At 45.7% G+C, this 15,907-nt stretch overlaps 1 protein-coding gene across 11 annotated transcripts in view; it reads right to left on the reverse strand.

Moving 5' to 3' along the window:
- The window catches only part of HDAC9 (histone deacetylase 9), a 497,607-nt gene that overhangs the window by 426,028 nt on the left and 55,672 nt on the right, over window positions 1-15,907 (reverse strand). The gene's annotated exons all lie outside the window — the stretch shown is intronic.

Raw genomic sequence — 15,907 nt, forward strand, 5'->3', positions numbered from 1 at the left:
CTGAGTTGGGGGGTGGGGGGTTCGGGTCTGTATGGGTGCATGCTTGAGTGTGTGTGCTGAGTTGGGGGTGGGGGTTTGGAGTTGGGGTGGGTTTGGAGTTCGGGTCTGTATGGGTGCATGTTTGTGTGTGTGCTGAGTTGGGGGGGTTGGGGGGTACGGGTCTGTATGGGTGCATGTTTGTGTGTGTGCTGAGTTGGGGGGTGGGGGGTTCGGGTCTGTATGGGTGCATGTTTGTGTGTGTGCTGAGTTGGGGGGTGGGGGGTTCGGGTCTGTATGGGTGCATGTTTGTGTGTGTGCTGAGTTGGGGGTGGGGGGGTTCGGGTCTGTATGGGTGCAGTCCAAAATAACGGAATGTCCAATCAAGGGTCAATAAAATATATATAATTTAATTAAACAGACGATATACAATAACTAAATCGAAATAAATGATAGCAATGGAAAATGTGTAGTACAAAATGTAAGTTTGAAATGCAATAAAAATCGTTACCCCTCAAAAACATATCTTTTTCCATGTGTTTAATACAAATTGGGGGTTGAAAAAGCCTCCTGACATGTCCCGCCTACCGCCCCGCCCACTTTTACTTTTCGGCCCACTATAGCCCTCATGTAAGGTACTTTCGGCCCTCTGTCAAAATCAGTTGTGCACCCCTGTTCTACATTCATCTTTCCAGATTCCAGATCCCACTGCAAAGCCAAAGCAAAGCTGATTCCAGATCCCACTGCAAAGCCAAAGCATAGCTGATCCTATCCCAGCAAGGCCAAAGCATTGCTGACCATCCCAGCAAAGCCTCAATCCAGAGAACAAACTAAAAGAATCCCAATAACCAAAGGAAAAAGCTGTACTATTCTTTTGGAAAGCATCGTGAGACATGACCGGCTTTTTGCCCACTAACTGCATGCCCGCTGCAACACTACCATCAGCTGTCCTGATTATCCGGTAACCAGACCTTTGCTCAGCTGTCTTTTGTCAGGAAAGTCCGCTGTCCGGTGACCAGAATTTTATGTGACCAGAACCGGTTCACTGTCCAAAATCCCAGATTCAAAAGTGGACTATAAGTATCCCACATCCCATAACACATAGTCTACCCCATCTTGACTTTTGTATTTATTCCACTCTCTAAGAAATCCTATGCATACCCTGGTAACTTGTTAAAACTGTTAGAATTCTCTGTGCACCCTGTCCTTGAATTTCTACGTGCTAGCGCTGTCTCTCTATTAATTCTGTCTTGTGTAGATCATAAGCCCTTAGTCATATTTTGAGTAATCAAACTAATTTACACATAAAGTTGAACGCTGGGGAGACAAGTTTGAGGTCATGAATCAATCTTGGATCTTACTCTATACTTCTTTAACAATATAGTCTTAATAATATAGTTTAAGTTAAACCTGTTCTTTTCTCAGCTGATTTTCTCTCTTTCACTGCTTTATTTTACCCAAAGCGAACCTTCTTCTGTCTTGCAAATCTCATCCAGTTTTGTAGCTAAAGGCATTCTTTCACCTCTGTATTGTCCCTGGGATATACATATATCCCCCAGCCCGAAAACCGCATTGTGATTTTAAGTATTTCACTCGTTTGTCATAAAAAAAGTTTCTGCCATTTAAAACTGTATCTGTGTAAAATGCAACTTTCCAACGTGTGAATTTGGCTGCAGCATGTTCTAACTTTCAACTTGTTTTAGAATGGTATGCCTTTGGTTGATACCTTGCCTTGTGATTGCTAGTGTTGATGCATTCCTGTTGTGTGAGAAATCATATTTGCCTCAAAGATTTAACCGCACATTAATTATTTATTTGTCATTTTGGGCCTTTGTAAAGGGTTTTGCCTCTTATTGTGTGAGGGAAGGTCGGATGTTGATGCTGTCTGCTGCCTCTAATCCCTGACTGCCGCAGGCTTCTTTCTATCCACTCAGAATTCGATTATTTGTGGGTTGAGGGAACATTGCAGGGGGACACCTTAACTTCGGTGCTATCTATCCTAATTCAAAAAGTGTTCCTATTCATTGGTCCTATGGATATGTTCTACTAGAAGGTTAACCAAGAACATTGCTTTCATTTCCATTGTCATCATCACCCCATTGGTGATTGCTGCCCAATATTAAAATATGTGTGATTTTTGAGAATTTTTAAAATAAATAAATATTGTATTTTCACCAACCGGCCTGGTTCATGGTCCATTGTGACCCGGGTATTTCTAAAAGGGGGTGTGAGATGGGTCGGGTAACGGCTCAATTTGAATTTGTTGAAATTAAAGAAAAAGCATTCCTATTGAGCACCACATCCCAGGCTAAGACCAAGTGTCCTGGTTCAGTGTGTGATTCCCGATTGGAATCCTTAACAAGACCACATCGGACCGTGGATAATTCCAGGTCTTGTATGGCACAATACAAGACAGCTAAATCCAGAGCAGAAAATGGGCCATAACAGGACAGAGGTTGCTACGGCAAAGTTTGTCTTGCCAGAGTGCCATTCCTTCCTGGGACCCAAGACCGCATACCCCAAGGCTAGGCTAGCCCAGCAATCCCCAAAATCTGCTCTTGGGAAGCAGCACACACTGTGCTGCGGGCTTCAGAAGACTTGCGCAAGCTGAAGCAACTTGTTACGAGCTGCGTGCAGAAGCCTCACAATCCATGCATAAGTTGTTAAAAGGGGTAATATATGTTTTGTGATTTCGATACATTTTATATTTTTTTTGTTAGGGTGAGTATTTAGAGAAATGTAAAGAGAAGAGAGCCCAATTTGAATAACTTGATCAGAACGGTTTCACGCTGAATCACTATTACAGACATATTTCAAATGTAAAATACGTAATTCATAGGCTCCCAAAATGGTGTTTGCTTTCATGCAAATCATTAGGATTGGGTTCCCTGAAGAGATAGGGTACTGCTCGCCTTGAGCTCTGTCCATCAATCACTCCCACTTAACCCTACCGCCCGCACGATGTTGAGGGTTTTGCATAGTCAATTTTTCCCATTTCCAGCATTGGCTAAATCTAGGAAATGTTTAAAAATTCTCAAAATATTTGAAACAGGTTTAACAGGAAACTAAAACCAGCAAAGCTGGGGATCAAACTGGCGTGAAAGACATACATGCCAGCCTTCCTGATTTAGGCGGGAGACCCCCAATTTTTATTTTAATAATGTAGGTATATTTTACTTTAATTGTAACCCCAATGCAACCCAATAGGAAAATTCAATTCTACCGCTTTTGGTGCCAACATCTCCCTCCCAGGTGCTTCCAAACCCTGGCATTGTATGGAAAGAGGTGCAGCTTTGACTAGCTCAGCCGTCTCCTCATTGCTACAAGACGGATAGATTAGGGCATTTCCAGCCGCAGAAGCCCAGTTACATAGCGGAAAAGGCTGCCTCTGAAACACCCTCACCTGATCGCTAGGAACAACAACAACAACCGTGGCAGGCACTTTCCATTGACGTAGGCTTCAACACTAATAGAGATGTTTCTGGCCAGAGTGAGCGGGTACCGGCAACCGACAGCCTCACCCCAGCGCAACAGGAAGGTAATTCTCAAAGGCCAAGAGACAAAAAAAGATCCGTCCGTCCTTTTGTTCCCTGCACACGGGGTAAACACGCTGAGTAATTAATGCTGCTGTGCGGAGGCACAGCTTGAAAGGTACACCCCAAGCCGTGGGTGAATGGGCATCAGGCTCTGTGTGTGCAATGTCTCTTGATACCTGTTGTGAACAAGAGACATCCTAATTATACAGCAGCAGCCGATGACGCTCGCTCTATTCGTCAACATGTGATCGGGTTATGTTGGCTCTATAAGGGGAAACCCCCAATTATAGAATGCACAGTCCTGGCGGCACGGCATAGGCGCAGTGGTGTGGTGCAGCACAGTGGGACTACACGCTTGCCTACTTGTGGTTGTTGTTAGACACCTCTCCAGAGGAGCCGTGTTCGAAACAGATACCCTTTGACCTTGAAAACCATAGCTTCATTCACGTTGACGTGAGGTAATATGAATAAGGAAAAGCTGCATGAAAGCTAGTATTTCCCGCACGTTTCCTGGCTGACGTTCCCCTGTCCTCTGTCCTGGCAGGATGCTTATCAAGCCAGCAGTTTTCTGGAAACCGAAAAATTCAAATCGTTCAAATGAAAAAGGTTCTAAAAATGAAGCTATTATGCCGTTATCTCCTTCAATTGTTTGAACAATCTTCTGAACACATTATGTTTCAAAACAAAGGATTTAGGGCGTTAAGAAAGCTTTTGCACGCAAAACACCTGCTGCATGTATTTATTTCTCTTCTGGAAAACATTTGCTTTGAAATATATAAGGAAATACATTGACATAATTGCTGTTTTATCTGTACATCAAGGACACTGATTGTTCCCATGTTGTTATCAAACACATGAATGAAACCGAGTTGAAATCGTTACATTACCTGTACAGGAACAGTATTGTTGGATAGGCTCTTCAACTTCAAATGCCCAGCCCTATTGACAGTGTCTCATGCTAGTGAAGTTACAGAGAATTACCCCTTGCTCCGTGAAACATTTACCAATAACGGGAGGAAAAACCTCCTTCTTCACTTGTTATTGTAGCGCCACAAAAAACATTAAAAAAAAAGAAAATGTAGTTATATTTGTATTCCATTATTTATTGGGTTTAGTGACATTGCTTGATAATATCTCAATATGAATTGCCCTTTGTGAGACACGTGAAGGTTCCGTAGCCGACACGAGGAGACAGACAGCAGATTCTTTGTGGTGGGATTAAAACCCGTAAAATCATGCGTGAATAATCATATTCAAATCAAGCATTTTCAAAACTATGACTGGCCCTGTTTGAAAAAGGCATTAATTTGCCGAAACACGTGTCTCACAAAGGGCAATTCATATTGAGATATTGGGCCTCATTACGACCCGGGCGGTAAGTGAATAACGATGCCCCACTACGGGGGATCATGACCCGGCAATCCGCTATTAGCGTCACCGTAATTAACGTGCCTCTACTAGCGGATTGGGCGCGGGCACGCGACCCGTCATGTCGGCAATACCGGCATGGCATAAACAGGAACACATCACAAGTCAGGCGGACATGCTAATACCGGCCTACTGAAGTCCGAAATGTTCCTTACCGCCATGGAGCAAATACCGGCATCGCGGACCACCCGTAAACGGCCATGTGCAGTGTTCCTAACTGCCACAGGTGCACACAATCAGCACAGTTGGATCAAACAAAGAAAAGCAGCAGAAAAGGAGCACACCACACCCAGTCACACACCAAAATGATTCCCATACTACTAGCAATGCTGGGGCTGGAGGACATGATTGCAGTGAAACTCCTGCTACAACAACAACAACAACAACAACAACAGCAACAACAGGCAGCACAGAGGAGACACAGGAGGAGAATGAGGGTTAGGCAGGCCCAGCATGCCGCACCAGTGCAGCCAGTGGTACCACGCAGGCAGCCTCTAATCCCTCGCATCAGAGCCAGTCCATACAACCTAACCCCTGAGCAGATCCACACCCTGTACCGTCTGGACCGGGACACCATCAACACCATTGTGGACATGATACATGAGGACATTGTAAGCCTGATTGAAATACGCACCACCATCCCACCCCTACTGAAGGTAGTGTCTGTGCTCCACTTCTTGGCCACAGGCACCTACCAGCACACAGTGGGGCACATGCATGACATATCACAACCATTATTCTCACCTACACTGTACCAAGTGCTGGATGCCCTCCTGAAGCACACAGGCGACCACATTTTCTTACCACGGACAGCCCAGGAGATCTCAAACACCAAAGTTGGTTTCCATTCACTGGCCGGCATCCCTGGTTGCATTGGCGCCATCGACTGCACCCATGTGGAATTGGTGGTCCCCCATGCCATGGAGGTAGCGTACCGCAACCGCAAGTTATACCACTCCATCAACGTCCAAATGGTATGTGACTCAAACAAGATCATCACACATTGTTGTGCCCGAAACCCCGGATCAACCCATGATTCAAGGGTCATGCGGAACTCCACGATACCACGCTACATGGAGCGACATGCAGGGCAGAGATCCTGGCTTCTCAGTGAGTTGCATGTCAGCCTCATGGAAATGCGATGTGGGTAGGTGATTGGGGGACAGATGCATGCTTCACCTGGCTGAGATGGGGGGGGAGATGCATACTTCACCTGGCTGAGATGGGGGGGTAGAGATACATACTTCACCTGGCTGAGATAGGGGGGGGTAGAGATGCATACTTCACCTGGCTGAGATGGGGGTAGAGATGCATACTTCACCTGGCTGAGATGGGCGGGGGGAGATGCATACTTCACCTGGCTGAGATGGGGCGGGGGAGAGATGCATACTTCACCTGGCTGAGATGGCGGGGGAGATGCATACTTCACCTGGCTGAGTTGGGGGGTGGGGGGTAGAGATGCATACTTCACCTGGCTGAGTTGGGGGGGTAGAGATGCATACTTCACCTGGCTGAGATGGGGGGTAGAGATGCATACTTCACCTGGCTGAGATGGGGGGGGATGCATACTTCACCTGGCTGAGATGGGGGGAGAGATGCATACTTCACCTGGCTGCGAGTGCCTGAGAGAATGGACCATGCTCATACCTCAAAGCAGGCCAGACCGGATCTGACACCTGACCACATAATGCAAGATGCAAGCCGCCCTACCATGTAAATGATGTAGTGTTACAACCATTCCATAGCCATCTACATGTGCACTGTACTCAAGCAGACTGCATCCCCCGCAACACAATGCAGCTACAAGCTATTAGTATGGCCAATAAACAGCACCAAATACCATCAACAGAAAGGACAGTCCTCCATTACTGCGTAGAAAGGAGTCACATGAGGGCCAAATTCATTAATTCACCACTACACTGACACAGAGGTCCAACAAAAATGCATGTCACCATTTGTTGTGCATAGTGAGATCATCATGAGGCTGCCATCAACGGTGACAGGATGAAAGCATACAAATGACTGAACATCAGCCAGATCATGGGAACAACCGGCGTGGACTAACAAAGTGCATGAGCACTCACAGGAATAGGAACCCCCTGTGCCCACTAGACGATGGCAGGCACACCTGTCCATAAGAGGAATACACACATAGCAGTCACATCGTGTGTCTCCATTCATGCATGGATATGTGGTTGCAATCAGGAAATAAATGCATGCTATGGTGTCATTGATACAGGTCCCATATGAAGTTATGACTTACACATATACATTGTTGCCCACATGCAGGTGATGCAGGCTATCCCTTGAAGAGGTGGCTCCTTTCCCCAGTCTGGAACCCACAGAACAGACACAAGGAGGACTACAATCGTGCGCATACACATACCCGTGTGGTGATTGAGCAGACATTTGGCCTCTTGAAGGCACGGTTTCGCTGTCTCAGCAGGTCTGGTGGGGCACTCCTGTACGGCCATGAGAAGGTGGCCAAGATCGTCATGGCATGTGTCATGCTACACAATATGTGCATCAGACGGAATGTGTCTCTGCCCCCTGACGCTGAACTGCAATCACCTGACGATGAGGATAAGGAGGGTGGAGAAGGGGCTGCAGTTCAGGGAGGCAGCGATGCTCAGGAGGGACGTGCCATGCGTCAGACTCTGATCAACCAATGTTTCTAGCACACATGGACGGGGAGTGTGACATGGAGGTGGCACTCAGGGCACTGGGTGTGTCAGGGACATGGACACTGTAGACTGTTCACCAATAAAGCACACGTACACAATAAGTAATGTCCGCACATGTGATTTTTGCTTTCCCAACAGGTGTATTAAAGAAATATAACAAAGTGCACAAGCCCTCCACCCCACACGCCCTCTCCCCCCTCAACTCCCCCACACACCCTCTCCCTCCTCAACTCCCCCACACACCCTCTCCCCCCTCCCCCCTCAAATCCCCCACACGCCCTCTCTCCCCCCTTCTCCTCCCCCCTTGACTTCCCCACACATGGTGTGCACTGGCATGCTCCATTAGTCCATATGGGACCAGTATGCCTGGCTGTACCTACAGCCACCCCCCTCTTCCTGCACCAGGTGCACCCCTGTCCGATTTGCGTAAGTTCCTGCCAGGCCTACGCACGGGGTTGGTCCTAGTTGAGCTGGTGTTTGAAGATGTCCCAGGTTGTTCTGGGAACTGTGGCACACGTATGTCCCGCATTGCTGCCACCATTTCGGAGAGGACCTGCCGCACTGAAGCCAATTCGACACAAATGTCCTTCGAGGTGTTCTCCATTGCTGTTTTCAGGGATGCAGCACTCTCCCTAATGTCATCCTTTGCCCAGCCACATTCCATGATATGCTGTGTCAACAGCCCTGTCAGCTCCTCCTGGCGCATTGTATATACCTGATCCCCTCTTGTATGGTTGGAACAGTGGCGGATGTGTGGGAGGTTTCCAACTGGGTTTGTTCCTCATGGCCAGGTAGCGTGGGGCTGAAACTGCCAGCCCATGAATCCCCAGGAGACAGCTCATGCATGCTGAACGGGGAGAGTTGTGGCGAATGCATGGGGACTGTGGCGGTAGTTGCGGCATGCGGCTGAACATCTCCCTCATCGTCTGACATGGCTGCTGTGGCAGCTGTCTCCCCCACTGTGCTGCTGGAAGCCAATGCAGTGCCTTCTGCCACTTTCTCCTTGGTGCTGGTGGCTGGTGTGGGTGCTGTTGTGGGGGCCATAGTGCACATTGGTACTGTGGCCTCTGGGGTTTTCTTGCCCTTCCGCAGTGGTGCAGGTTGGCCTCTACCCCTTGAAGTCGAGGGGCAGTGTTCTCCCTCCTTGCCCCTGGCCTTCTTTCATGGTGTGGGATCATCCTCCCTAGTGTCCTCATCACCACTGTCTGAATGCGTGCCTGTGGGGGACCAATAGAGGGAGAGGATTAGTGATGGGTCTATAGGCATCAGGCATGCATCGATGTGGCTGCATTCATATGGAATGGCAGTTGATTGACATTGGGGGAGTGTCATACGGGTTGCTTGGATTTTGGATGGGTGATGCATGGAAGCGTCTGGGTTGAGACACATATGGGGTACATTATGCATGGGGACAAGATGACGCTGTGCACTGCCTGTAGGCAGTCTTGTACATAAGTGTCTGGTGGACTCTGCTCTACATCATTGCACTATCAGTTCAGGTGGACATCATTGTGTTGGTATAAGCATTGTTTCATTTGGGACACCTACCTGCATCTGCTGATGACGGGGCTCCTCGCTCCATGTCCCCCACTCCCTCAATTGCCTCCGTCCCTATGGTGCTGGCGCATATCTCCTCCCATGGTTGTAACTTGATGGGGGAGTCCGCACCTCCGCCTGTCGCCATCCCCAGGTTGCGGTTGGCAGAGAGGATGCTCCGCACACGTAAACGCAGATCGTCCCACCGCTTACGGACATCTTTTGGAGTGCGGGGTGTGGTGCCAAGCCAACGGCACTTACTTTTTGCGTAACCTCAGCCCAAATCTGCTTCTTGCACTGCAGAGCTGGTCGGGACATGTCGGTGGAGAATACCACATCTGTATGTTCCTGCAGTGTCTCCGCTAGCATTGTCAACTCCTATCGGGAGAAGCGCTCCTTGTGCAGTCGGTCTCCATTTTTTTTCACTGCTTTTGGCATGGTAGGATGCAGCAGGTGGTGGTGGAGGTGTGTTAGAGTTCTGGGGGTCAGATGGCTCCTGGTTGTGGTGGATGGCAATGGATTGTGTTTTTAAAGATGGCCGCCGTGCTCTTTCCCGTTCCTGTGCGATGACGCTACTTCCGGTTCTGCTTATTAGCGGTGTCCTTAATAGCGGTCACCTCTAATAGCGGTGACCTCTATTAACGGTCACCGCTAATGCCGATAGATTGGATGCCGTTGGAGCAATTTGCACTTTGTACTATGCCGGAAAGGGTGATTTTTCGCCCTTTTACGGCATGGCGGTGGGGTCATTAACGGCATGGCGCAAAGCTCGTGCCCGCGTACTCGTAATAGGCCCCTTTTAGCGGTCTATTGCCAGCACGGACACAGTATTTGCTCCATGCCGGTAATGACCGGAACTTACCGCCCGGGTCGTAATGATGCCCAATGTCACTAAACCCAATAAATACTGGAATACAAATATAACTACATTTTCTTTTTTTGAATGGTTTTTTGTGGCGCTGCAATTACAAGTGAAGAAGGAGGTTTTTCCTCCCGTTATTGCTATACAGGAGCAGGTATTCTCAACCCATACAACCTTTTGAAGACATTAGTCATAGAAATTGTATTTGTCAAATTCAAGATTAGGAACTTTTCATGGGTAACATTTCACTGAGAAAGAAGGTTACATTATATTCTAACTTAAACCCCTACGGTATTCCAACCCCCAATGTTACTTTATAGACGGCAAGCATTATATTGAAGCATACTGTCAATAAATGACATACATTGTTTTAATTACATACTTTCTCTGGCAGTGGCGCTGCCTCCATCTAGTTCTTTGTGCCTAAAACCTTCAAGCAATAGGCTTTCAAGACGCCTCAAAGGCTGTTTTATTCTAAGAATCACCTTAAACAGAAATATTAACTTGTCAATACTATAAAATCAGAAGCAATCAAATAGGACGTCAAATAACTCCCTACATCAGAGGGGGCCAAACTCTTTGGTTGCATTCATCAGTTGAAAACCTAAGCAGAACTTACACGTGTTAACCCTGGTGCTGTGGTCCTTCTTCCACGCTGACATTTTCGCTGTCTGTTTTTACTTGCCAATTTTTATGGTCCCCAGATGCGATAGAATAGCACAGGGGTACAGAAAAACTCCTGTGTCAAGGGAAACCAAGATGTCAATGAAAGATGTCTCTCTCTCTCTCTCTCTCTTGACAAGAGGCTGACTGGTGCTTTCAGATGAATGTGTGATGCAAAATGGCTTCCCAAGACTTGATAACCCCTGTGACAGGAGCCCCTTCACAAGGACAACTGGGAAACACGCTGGGCTGAATGAAAGGCAACAAACTCATTCGAAGGCAGAAAAGAGGGTGAAAATCACTCTGTCGTTGAGTCCTAAAGAAGAGGTGTTGGAAGGCAGTTATCAGACATAGATGAAGGAAGGCATGTTGCTAGACCTGGCAAAATGATGCTGTCATCACAGCCAATCCCCAGGCACCATTTCTGTGTTTCCAGACTAGGTGCATGCCACTGAGAGCTGTTCAACCCACTGACAAAGCCAAATGTCCATGAGCATCTCTGATAACTGTTCAACATGCTGACAAAGGCTAGACGCTAGACGCATACCTCTGAGAACAGTCCAACCCACTGGCAAAGCCAAGAGACTAGGCATACCTCTGAGAATTGTTCAACCCACTGACAAAGCCAGAAGTAAAAAAGTGAACAGAAACCTTGGTGTGCCTAATCTTTTTACATGTATGACCCACACGTGTTTCACTCTTTCAGGGCCTGATGAAATAGAACATCCATAGAACATCCATTTGGCTCGTGAAATTTGAAAATTCATAATATTCTGCTACTCATTATCACAAGGATGGGGAGCCGTGACTCATTACCACCCCAAGTGACTCTACATAACCAGTTGATCAATTCCAAATATTACCGACCTTCATTAGGGTTTATTTCTTGGGATTCATTGCATAAATATGACTGTTCCAATCTTTTTGATTTAGTCTGCAATGGTACATTAAGTTAACTTATTAGTATATGCACCATGAACTGCAAACATTTCTAGCAGCGTTATATATATTTACCCCACTTTTGTAAATTATTTTACTACAGAACTGTGTTTTTCGTAAAAGGTTTCCATTGCATAAGGCTGCAATACCTTTAAGTGATTAATAGTGGCAATTTGATCCCCAGACCGATCACAATAAAAATGCCACCTGCCCATTAGTCTTCATCTTTTGGTTCTGGGAAAAGATCCTGGGAAGTGTATGTGACAACTGGGTACATTCCCTTTACTTTGTCCTTCTGCTGTCCCCTCAATTAGGATGTATACTTAGACGCTGGACCTGGGCAAATGCATAATCCCATCAGTATGGCACCCCGTTGCTCTGTATTGGATTCAGTGACCTCCCTTCTTTAATAAACATACTGCCAAGGTTTCACAAATGATCATCTGGCATTCCCTTAGTAGTAGCTATTACAAGTTACCAGACTGTGCTGGCACCTTTTGATTTCCAAGAAGGGCATTTCTTCTCGGTGAAGCACACACGAGTTGCGATCAACATTTAGAAATGTTAAATAAATAGTTAGCTCTTGTGAGATGGAGCGATGAAAATTTACACATTTTACCCTGCTGCCCCTTGCAAGCATGGTGTTCCAAAAATAGAACACATGGAATCCAAGGGTTCAGAGGTGAGAGTAGTACCAAGGAACTTCCCACCCCACATACTAATTCACATGAGCAGTCTAATTCAAGCTAGTGAACAGGCTAACACATCACATCCAGACCACACAATTGCTGTATTAGAACCATACCATATGTAGGATGTGTTTTTTGAAAACCGATCTGAATAAAGTTGTCATCAGGAAAGTGTTACGTCCAATTTGAGTAGCCTCACAGTCTAGGCAACACTTGCAAAAGGAACTCTTTTCACATGCACTGCAAGGGTATATAACAGCCTGCAATCCTCCGAACAACACGGAGACTATTCAAATGGCAATGGAGTATGGTATATTGACCAGAAACATAATCCTCCCTTGCACAAACTGTGCCAGCCACACCTTGGATATTACAGAACAGCCCAGTAACCTCTTCTTTGCAAAGTCGTATTGGCAAACATCTGCCATGATGGAGCTTGTACAGCATAGGTGCACAACATATGGCCCTTGGGCCTAATGTGGACCACCATGCCATCCTACGTGGCCCGACAAAGGTGTTTACTTTCTCAATGAGACGCCCCACTTCAAGCATCCGGCCGCATATTGTTATGTAAAAAATACAAACAGTTGCCCAGGATCATGGCTGGCCCTATTGGCTGAGCGCCCCTGAAGATATACAGGCATGCAGTGTGTATGCTGAGCAAACAGAGGGTCAGCAGTGTGGGTAAATGGGTTCTGGTGCTGCATGCTCACATTTGAGGATTAAAAGACAATGCAAGCTAAGCATTAATAAACAAAGAATGCAAAATGGGGTTCAGGATACCATAGATCAAGAATGTAGTTTTAGTGCACAGTATTATACATGAAGCAAGGCGTAAAGGTGAACTGATACATCAGACCAATGGATTTCGGATCATGAATCCATCGCCAGTGCCCTCTGCAATAGAAATGATAGTATCAAGTGGCCCGTCTAATGGAATCATTATGCCCAAACCATGGAGAGCTGAAACATGCCTGCCCTTCTCCACAGAAACCGCCTGTAATTAAAATAAGAACAGCCAGTGAGCCACACATCTCATCATGGTAATAGTGGGGGCAAACGGGAAGAGTCACAAAGTACATGTGCAAGTTTAAAAAATAGTGTGTCATTGTGGTGATGCCGAAAGCTAAAGAAGAGAACAAGAGGGCATCAAAAACGCATTCTGCTTACACTGTTCTAGGGCGAAGTGCATAAATCCTCCAAATTCTAAAAATGTGATTGAAAAGTTCCCACCAAAAAGGAAAATCTACCGCTGGGAATCAGAGAACGCTGTTCTAGCATGAAATGGTAGCAGGGAAGAATTTCTTCCCAAAGTATTACCGCTATATTGTGTTAGTGAGTAGCGCATGCAATGTCATCAGACGCGTAGTGCATCATTGTGCCCATGCGTAATGTCATCAGACGTCCGTGCACTGTGGTGCCCAGGCTGGATAAAGCAACAAAAAAGGGGGATGTAAAAAGATACACAGTATATGAAAGGAACTATGAATGTAAAGGGACCAATTGCATCCAACAGAGGAGACATGTATGAATGATGTGAAACAATATATAAAATTAAAAATAAATAAAAATGAAAATAGGTGAAGTGTGAGGACAAGTATACAACAAAAACATGAATAGTAAAAAAAAACAAGATATGACATAATAGGTAGGTTCAAAGGGAATGCAAAAAAAGACAATAGTCAAAAAGAAAAACAATTAGGAACAGTAGAAAAGATTAACAAACATGCCCAAATCACAAGATCGAATGCAAGGGTGAACATTTGAAATAATAAACAGAAATAAAATCAGGCAGAGCATGAGAACAGAACGAAATCTGGATGGTACAGAGTGAGCTATGAAGTCATGTCATAGCACTGTAGATATAGAAAACATGGCAGGTTGCATTCTTTGTTCATGCCTGTCGCGGCTTATTATGCGGTCACACTCAACTCAGGGAATTCTTTTCCCCCAATCAAGGTGGCGCACAACAAAGCACTCTTCTTTTGTTAAGGTTCAGTTTGATAAGGCCTCCAACCCATCTCGCACCCAATCCCAAAATATACCCAGTGCCACAATGGACCAGGCTGGTGTGTACTAAGAATATAGATATATTAATTTATTTAAACCAAATTTGACAGACTAACATCAGCCACCAATGCTGTGGCAACACAAGAACAAAATGACTTCTGTAATGGCACTAACACAGAGCTATTACTAAGATATTCAGTCACAATTTCCACAGCTTTCTTCAAACACCTCACCAATACAGAAAAAGAACTATTCCAAACACAAAGTGATTGCTGATGATTTGCTTATAATACTTTTCTCCCAGCAGCCGCCACTCTCCAAACATCAATTAGACTTGGCCCCTCTGAACTGAAGGCCAGTGGCAGATAGTGGGAACCCAGAGGGAAAATCATTTTGGGGTTCTGTTAAAAATACATACTTTGCAAAAGGGATTCAAGGGGAAAATAATGTTTTACTTATTACCAGAGATACAATATGAGGGAAAGAAAAGCAATGGAAAAATTTGTTTTGCCACACCTAAAAAGAACATGCAGGGCTTTGTGGGTTGGGTCAGAGCACAATGGGAACAAAGGGGCAATTTTGTTTTTCCCACCACACATGCAAAGGAAATACAAGGCTTCACACTGCTGATTTAAAATGAAGGAGATCAATGGGGAATTTCGTTTTGCACCCAGCACACTCAAGTGGAAACAGGGTTTTGGTTTAATTCTTTGGCAAATCTTTACGTCTATACTGGCTCAACACACACTGGGAGGAGCTTGTTAGTTTTGAATGCTAACAAAACGCATCCCATGATTTCTATAGTGGAGTTCATTGATTTACATTAACTAAATATGCTGATGATCTACACAGACAAACAGGATATTTTGCTATGGGGAATTACTAGAACAATACTTCAGAAATATGCAGGGCCGAGACAATCTATGGCTTTGAGATAATTTTACTTACAAGAGAGGCCTTGTTATGGGCATCAGGGAAGAGCAGGGCACCTATGTGACAGCAAGGATGATAGTCCAGGATAATCTCCTCTGGCTCCTCAAAGGGGTTACAGTCAGCTTCTAGGTCTCCTTGTGCCTTTCTCCAATGCAAGATTTGGGGCCTCTCTGCTTGGGTGTTTCTCGCAAGAGTTCAGCAGCAGGCTACCTCCTGGAATAAGTGGAAAAGCCCAGTGCTGATGCAAACTGCTTTACTTATAGGACAAATTACATCACAAACTTGTCATGATTCCGACGAAAGGGATTGGTTGGTTAGTCTACCCACCTCCCACCTGTGAGCTAATAGGACAAGGAGATGAGGAGTGTGAGTTAGGAAAGCTGTGGTAGGAGAAAGCTGTGTCCTCCCAAACTGACATGCGGGCTTGGCATGTTCAAACTCTGAAAATCTATCAACATGGCAAGTACCCTAATTTTTCAAATCCTTACATGCATGGATATATTTTTGGCCAATCATATGATGCTAATCTGAAGTTGGCACGCCCTTCCTATGCAAAGATATGTTTTTCTTTGTTTACGCAGGAGCCGTATCAGTGAAAAATATGCCACTTCATAGTTCTGATGTCCTTCACCCTCACACCAACTTTCAAAT

This window comes from Ambystoma mexicanum, chromosome 2q (genome assembly GCF_040938575.1).
Source record: "Ambystoma mexicanum isolate Mex_15411 chromosome 2q, UKY_AmexF1_1, whole genome shotgun sequence".
NCBI lineage: Eukaryota > Metazoa > Chordata > Amphibia > Caudata > Ambystomatidae > Ambystoma > Ambystoma mexicanum.